Raw genomic sequence first — 8,038 nt, 5'->3', positions numbered from 1 at the left:
AGATGGGAGTTTATCCTGGATTATCCAGATGGGCTCCTATGATGATCACAGATGTCCTTATAGAAGGGAGGCAGAAGGAAATTTGACTACAGAAGCAGGAGATTCGAAGATGGAAGCCAGGGGTTGGAGTGATCTGAGCAGGAGTTATGAGCCAAGGAATGTGGGCAGCCTCCAGAAGCTAGAAATGAGGAAAACAAGGAAACAGATTCTCCCCTCGCAGACTGCAGAAGGGAGCTGCCCTGTCAATACTTTGACTTTAGCTCAGTGAGACTGGTTTCAGATTTCTGGACTCCAAAGCTACAAGAGAAGACATCTGTGACTTTGTTTTTAAATTTTTATTTATTTTTAGCTGCACTGGGTCTTCATTGCTGTATGCGGGTTTTCTCTAGTTGCGGTGAGTGGGGGCTACTCTCTAGTTGCAGCTCTCATTGCGGTGGCTTTTCTTATTGCAGAACGCGGGCTTAGTAGTTGATTTAGTTGCCCCATGGCATATGGAATCTTCTTGGACCAGGGATCAAACCTGTGTCCTTTGCATTGACAGGTGGATTCTTCACCACTGACCACCAGGGAAATCCCAATCTGTGTTGTTTTAAACCACTAAGTTTATGCCTACTTTTTGTAGCAGCACCAGGGAACCAATACACTATCCTTGTAGTTTAGTAAATAGTACACATGGTGTTCTAGACCATGTACACTGTGAATCAGCATCACCCGGGGTTAAAAGTACTGGTTTAGAAGCAATCAAACCTGGGTTCAAATTCTGGCTGACCCGTGTAATAGGCTTTTGCAAAGAACTTGTCTACTGGGCTTTTGAACTTTCCTCCTTTATAAGGCAGACAGTGTTAGGTGTGCATTTTCCACTTTCTATTACAAACAGAGCTCTGATTTTGTATACAGTGGTAAAAGTGACTATCTTAAAAATAAGCACACTGCATGGTCTCTCTCAAGGCTACAAGCAGCCATGGATACTTCTTGACCAGTGGTCATTTCTGGGAGGGACTTCAGAGAAAGCTCTTTAGAAGAGGAGTTGAGGTTGATTTATCTGGCATGCTCCTTTGTCCTTGGATTTATCTTCTCAGACTGCCACATGCTAAGAATGGTGGAGGGGAAAGGTAGACTTACCTTGGGTCCCTAATGGAATCATAGAGAGAGTGTTCTAGCCCTGATCTGCTTACCTCTAGGCTTCTTGCTTTGTGAGAAGAATAAGCCCCTTCTTTGGTTAAGCCCCTGTTTTTTGTGCTCTGTGTTGTGTTAATCCTATGATTCATTGTTTGTTCCACTCTTGTGGGGCTTATCCTATCTTTGATTCTAGTATTCTAGTACACTGTGCATGGATCTCCCATTGAGTCCTAAACAACTTGAAGGAGGTATATTACCAGCAAGGAAGAGCACAGGCTCTGGGGTCCAGTAGACCTGGTGTGTTGGTCAGGATGAGCGGTGCTAGGTACCCCAGCAGATGGAACTCAAAGTCTCTGTGGCCTCACACAAGAGAAGCATGCTGTCATTCAGGGAACTAGGTCCTTACCATTTTATAGCTCTTTACAAATGCCTAATCTCATGAGCCCTGGAGGAGTGCATGGCAATCCACTCCAGTACTCTTGTCTGGAGAATCCCATGGACAGAGGAGCCTAGTGGGTTACAGTCCATGGGGTTGCAAAGAGTCAGACACGACTGAAGTGCCTTAGCAGTCTCGTTAGAGTGGTTTTCTGGTGTATGTAATTATGAACTTGGACAGACAGAGGTACTTATTAGATTCAGCTATAAGAAACTGACATTTGAACAGAAAAGTAGTGTACAGAATAGCAGTTTCATTTGATTCTACCTAATTTTGATTTTAAGCAAAAGACTCTCTACATCCATTTCTTTAGCTATAAAATGGGATACTAATACTCCCTCCTTCTAGGGAGCTTATGAAGATTCAATAAAAGGACTTTGCCTAGTATCCAACACATAGTAGGAGGCTCAAAGAATTAAATATTTTTTACTCAGGTCCTAGCACAGTGTCTCTGGCACGTACTAGCCACTCTTTAATTATCTTTAAAAAAATTGAGGTCCATATAATTCACATACCATAAAATTCACCCTTTTAAAGCATACAGCTCAGTGGTTTTTACTGTATTCATAAAATTGTACAGAAATCACCACTAACTCCAGGGCATTTTCATCACCCCACAGAGAAGCCACATACCCAATTAGCAGTCACTTTAATTATCTTTTGAATGAATAACCTTTATCTCAGAATGGCTGAGAATATCTGGCTCATAGGACCCACTCAGTATTTATTGATTTTATGGGACCTTACTATAGAGAAACAGTCCTTGTTTATTCAACAATTCGATAACCTAATTTAGTATGAGGGTGTGTGCATGTTCACTGGCGTCCCACATTTAAGCTCAGGATATCAGCTTCCCCCACCTGAGAGTAATAAAAAGACAAAATAACAACAAGCACCATAATGACGTTGGTAGTAATCCTGGCTGTGTATTGAAGACGACACGAGGGCGCTGTTGTGGAGTGGTGAGGCTGTGGGGCTCTTCTCCACAGCCAGGAGAGGATTCCCCGGGGAGTTTGGGAGGCCGAGCTCCAATTTCCACATCCCTCTCACCTGCACTGACCTCTTTCTTGTTCTGCTGACAGTCGCTGCAGCTCTTACGGCTGCAAGAGAAGAAATGGAACCAGTGTTCAGGAGGGTGCCTCGAAAGCTCCTCACTTGTATTAATCGTTTACTTCAGAACATTTTATAAATAGCTCTATTTTGGGCACACACAAAGAAGGGCAAGTCAAAGTGAAAACAGCCTACTTCTTCTTAGCTAAGAATGCCTGCTTTCCACACCTGTCCAACCGGATAGGATGTGTCATAGGGGGAGCTGGTCTGATTCTGTTCAGACTGACAGCTGCCGAAGCAGATACATTTTTGCCTACTTTACATTCTTAAAGAAAGGTCATCCTGGAAGACAGCCCAATTTAGTATTTGTGTTACTCTGCTTGGTTCATCGTTTTAAAAGGTTAATCACCATACTTTACTTATTCTGGAGATGGTTCATTGCTCTTACTCTGAAACAGTCCAGTTCTCTTCTGCACCTGCTGTGGCTACGAGGGCATCCTTCCGGTTTGGGTCCTTCCTTAAGAGTGTGAACTGCTGTCAACTTAGAAGGAACAAGAAATAGTGTACACTGCATCAAAACCGAAAGATAGGCCAACCTCAAGAGATATTTCATGTTCAGTTCCAGACCACTGCAATAAATTGCATATCACAATGAAGCAAGTCATGTGAATATTTTGGTTTCCCAGCGCATATAAAAGTTATGTTCACACTAAGTGGAAGTTGCTCAGTCGTGTCTGACTCTTTGTGACCCCATGGACTATATAGTCCATGGAATACTCCAGACCAGAATACTAGAGTGGGTAGCCTTTTCCTTCTCCAGGGGATCTTCCCAACCTAGGGGTCGAACCCAGGTCTGCAGCATTGCAGGCAGAGTCTTTACCAGCTGAGCCACCAGGGAAGCCCAAGAATACTGGAGTGGGTAGCCTCTCCCTTCTCCACTGGATCTTCCTGACCCAGGAATCCAACTGGGGTCTCCTGCATTGCATGTTCACATTATACATAGTCTATTAAGTGTGCAATAGCATTATATCTAAAAAAGTACATACCTTAATTTAAAATGCTTTATTGCTAGGAAAAAATGCTAACCATCTGAATCTTCAATAAGTTGTAATGTTTTTGCTGGTGGAGGGTTTGAAATATTGTGAGAATTACCAAAACATGGCACAGAGACATAAAGTGAGCAAATGTTACTGGCAAATGGCATCGATAGACTTGCTCAATGCAGGGTTCCCACACTTCAGTTGTAAGAAATGCCATATCTGCAAAGTACAATAAAGGGAAATGCAACAAAACAGGTTATGTCTGTAGTTCGATTATTTTAACACCTGGTGCCTGAGAATGAACAGATACAGAAAAGAAATGTTTAATTGTGGATGTAAGAAACTCAATGGCAAAACGTTAAAAAAAAAGAGGAACAATCAGAATAAAATTTGCTGGCAGAATAAAGAAATAAAAATGAAAATAAAAACAGCCCATTGGTTACAGTTGGTTACACAGTTGTCTTGAATCACATGGAATATTTAGTCTGACCTCGACAGAACAGGAAAGTGAGGGTCAAAGAGGTGAAATGACTTGCCCCAGCCCTTTTCCGGTGAATACCACTTTTGGCCTCTGGACTCTGCTCTTCAGCATTTTTCTGTCACTCTATATAGTCCCCCACATATCAATTCTGAGTGACAATAACAGAATTGGGCACTTCTAATTCTTTCTCTTCACATATAAGTGATATCTTATGGTATATGTCTTTCTATTTCTGATTGACTTAGTTTGATAATCTCTTGGTCCATCCACATTGCTGCACATTGCATTATTTCTAAAGTAGCCTTTTAAACAGGGTGAGAAGAAGTATTCATTCATGTTTTTCATCAAAAATAAATAAAACAGAGATGATGGTGTTGATTTCTTTACTTTGCTATGTCCCTTTGTGTGCAGGTCATGTTTTCCTCATTGGTTTTATACCCTAGTTGGACTTATACATACTTACACATGACTTTTCACGTTCAGCATTACTGGGGATATAAAACTACCAATAGCCTAGGCCCTACTGTGGAAGAGAAAAACTATTTAGTTCTTGCAGTCTAGGCCTGATAATCTAGCAGAAGTCACTGAGGGATAAGCATGTCCCGTATACAGTGTTACTAAAAAGTAGGCCTTTTAAAAAACAGAGATACCAAAAGCTATACACGTGTCTTACTGGGTTAATCATAGTTGAATTTTTGAAACTGAAAGTAATAAGCTGATTTTTTTTGAACAACATGTTTACTAAAGAGACTGTACTATGAAAAGACCACAGTTCTGAGTGAGGTAAAGTGGCATTGTCATCTTGACCCTGAGCTGTTGATTTCTGTGATGGTCCAGAGTCAGACATCCTGAACTCCTGTATTCTAAAGTGTTGCCTGATTGTCCTTATTTATTGATTTTTTTTTTTGAGTTTTCTCAACACAGGCATCATTTAGGTCTTGGGTTATGTGTCTTTACAGGGCTATTGGTGGGTTGAGTTCTTGTTTCAGCAGAGACCTTGACAGATGGGATTGTCCTTCTAATCACTGTGACTAACGTTCTGGTTCCTATATTCGATAGTTCACGTGGTGCTTCTGAACAGTCTCCCTACGGATGTGACGGTTACCCAACCAGGTAAACTCTTGCATCCGACCCCAGCTAAAGAGGAGAACGCTTGGATTAGATTTTCATATTGGTTTCATATGCCACAGGCATAGCAACATAGGATGCATGTGAAGTTATGAGCACTCCAAAAAATTTACCTAAGCAAGATGATACCTATATGTACTGTCTGCCATAGTAGTCTCCTTGGCACTTGTTCAAACAGTAATAACATATTTACACGCACCTCTTTTTTTGAATTGTCACCAAGGTAAATTAGTGATCCATATAAAGACTTCATTTTATAAATGTCTTAATTACTCATCCATCATGAATCTGAGAAATTTTTTTGGTTTTCACAAATAGAAATTGACCTCACTTGGACTTCCTTGGTGGACCAGTGGTTAAGACTCTGCATTTCCAATGCAGGGTTTGTGAGTTTGATCCCTGGTCAGGAAACTAAGATCCCACATGCCCTGTGGCATGGTCAAAAAAGAAAAAGAGATCATACTGACTGGTTTTTGTCCTTCTTCCTTCTTTATCTTGGAGTTTGTTGATACATTCTTTGTTCTGTCCACTCTATTCAGATCAAGGCTGGTGAGATTTCTTTGTCAGGATCTTCTGGCTGTTGGTGCCACATCTTTGCTAGTCTTGGCGAGTGAGGAAGATACTCTGCTGAGTCCTACAGCACCCTGAGGGGTTCCAGGATTCAGCGAGGCTGCCTTAGGCCTGCTATCCTTGACGGGTCACATAGACATTTCCACACATACCCTGGGGGTGCAGAGGACCTCCCAGAGGGTGCCCATCTGGAAATCTAGGCAATGGTTCGCCTGTGCTCCCAATCCCCAAACTCTCTGGGAACCTTCCCCCAGGGCTGGCCTGGGGACAGAGAGCAACTGCTTCTCAAAGGCACTAAAGACAAGCCATTTCTCTTCTCTTGCAGACTAGGGAAAATCTCCTAGTGGGAGATTTCCCCAGTGGGAAAAATCTCTGGTGGGAGTAGGGGTAGACATTAGAATGTGACTAATTACATATTACTTTAAATCTATAATTTATGCCTGGAATCCTAAGATTTTGAAACCCGAAAGCCAAGAATTCGACCCCCTTGCTCTGCTCTGACATTCTTCTTGTTGTTGTGGAATGATGGGAGTGAGAAAGAGGGGGTGGGGGAGAGGGAGGGTCAGGAGGGAGGAAGTGCTGGGAACTGGAGCCACACTGGGTCATGTTTCAAAATAATATCCGGCTGCTAGCTTAAACCTTTTCCTGAAGTTTTGGGAGGATTGAGTAATGGAAGGTATTAACAGTGCAATGAAGTGTGAGGAGCCATTTGAAAGTTTCTCCAAACTCTCTAGCAGGTCTCTAGGAGTTTCTCAATAGCCGTCTCTTCCTCAAGTTCTGGTCTTTCATGGTTACTGAGTGGTTTCCCTAGCTCTTTTTCTTCTCCTCTCAGCTCCCCAAACCGCCTCTCTTTCTGGTCTACCTACGGATACTCCAATTTCGATTCATTTACTTAGCCTTCTTCTCTTTCTTTCTGGCACCACCGGGCATGTGGGATCTTAGTTCTCCGACAAGGGCTCGAACCCAAGCCCCCTGCACTGGAAGTCAGAGTCTTAACCACTGGACCACCAGAGAAGTCCCTAGCCTCTTTTTTTTATTTTTTAAAATTTTAATTTATTTACTTTAGTTTTGGCTGGGCTGGGTCCTCGTTGTTGTGTGGGTTTTTCTCTAGTTGTGGTTAGTAGGGGCTACTCTCTAGCTGTGGTGCGAGGGCTTCTCATTGCAGTGGTTTTTCTTGTTGCTGAGCTCAGGTTTAGGGAGCAAGGGTCAGTAGTTGGCGGCTTGTGGTCTCAGTAGTTGTAGCTCCCGGGCTTGGTTGATCTGAGGTATGTGGGATCTTCCCAGATCAGGGATTGAACCTGTGTCTCCTGCATTGGCTGGAGAAGGAAATGGCAACCCACTCCAGTACTATTGCTTGGAAAATCCCATGGATGGAAGAGCTTGGTAGGCTATAGTCCGCGGGGTCGCAGAGTCAGACACGACTAAGCGACTTCATTTCACTTCACTTCACTTCTCCTGCATTGGCAGGCAGATTCTTTACCACGAAGCACAAGGGAAGCCCTCTGGCCTTCTTTTCCCATTACCCACTGCTTCCAGACTCAGACTTGAACCAGGAACTGGAGTCCTTTCATATCCAAAGATTCCCTCTAGGAATTTTTTGTGAAAGGAGCAACTCCCATCACCATCCTGTAGAAATGCATTCAGGCTTTGCTTCCCTCTTGTTGGAAGCAACTGCAATCCTATTTTGCAGTAAATAAAATCTCCCCTTTCTCTTTTACTCAAATGTAAAATTTTATTTTTGTTTGTTTTTCCTTTAGATATTATGTTTACTTAAAAATAATAGCAATCACTTCTGAACAAAGATTTGCCAATAGTTTTGCCAGGAACCACAACCTAGGAAAACGGAACCAGCTAAATTTGCATGCAAAGCATTATATCTCTCTGCTTCTAAAAATTCATACTTCTTAACTGTTCTCCACCTCCTGAGGCTCAGAGAATTGAAACCCAAACCTACCACAGGCACACAACTTGGGCCCCTCAGTGACACAGACTGAATGAAAACTTCTGTTAAAGGGGCAAGGGATAGAGGTGCAGAGGATTCTATGTTCATTTATGTCTGCTTGGTTTACCTGGAACATTAAGCATGATTTTGAAGGAGACCAAATATGTCATCCCAAAATATGCTTTAATATTGACATCAACATTATTTTGAGCTAAAGGTACTTAAAAAAAAACAACAAACAAACAGCAAGTACAAGAAGGAAGGACTTCCCT

The sequence above is a fragment of the Cervus canadensis genome, chromosome 16 (assembly GCF_019320065.1).
Source record: "Cervus canadensis isolate Bull #8, Minnesota chromosome 16, ASM1932006v1, whole genome shotgun sequence".
Taxonomy (NCBI): domain Eukaryota; kingdom Metazoa; phylum Chordata; class Mammalia; order Artiodactyla; family Cervidae; genus Cervus; species Cervus canadensis.
The sequence above is the reverse complement of the archived record's forward strand: the minus strand, read 5'-3'. Positions refer to the sequence as shown.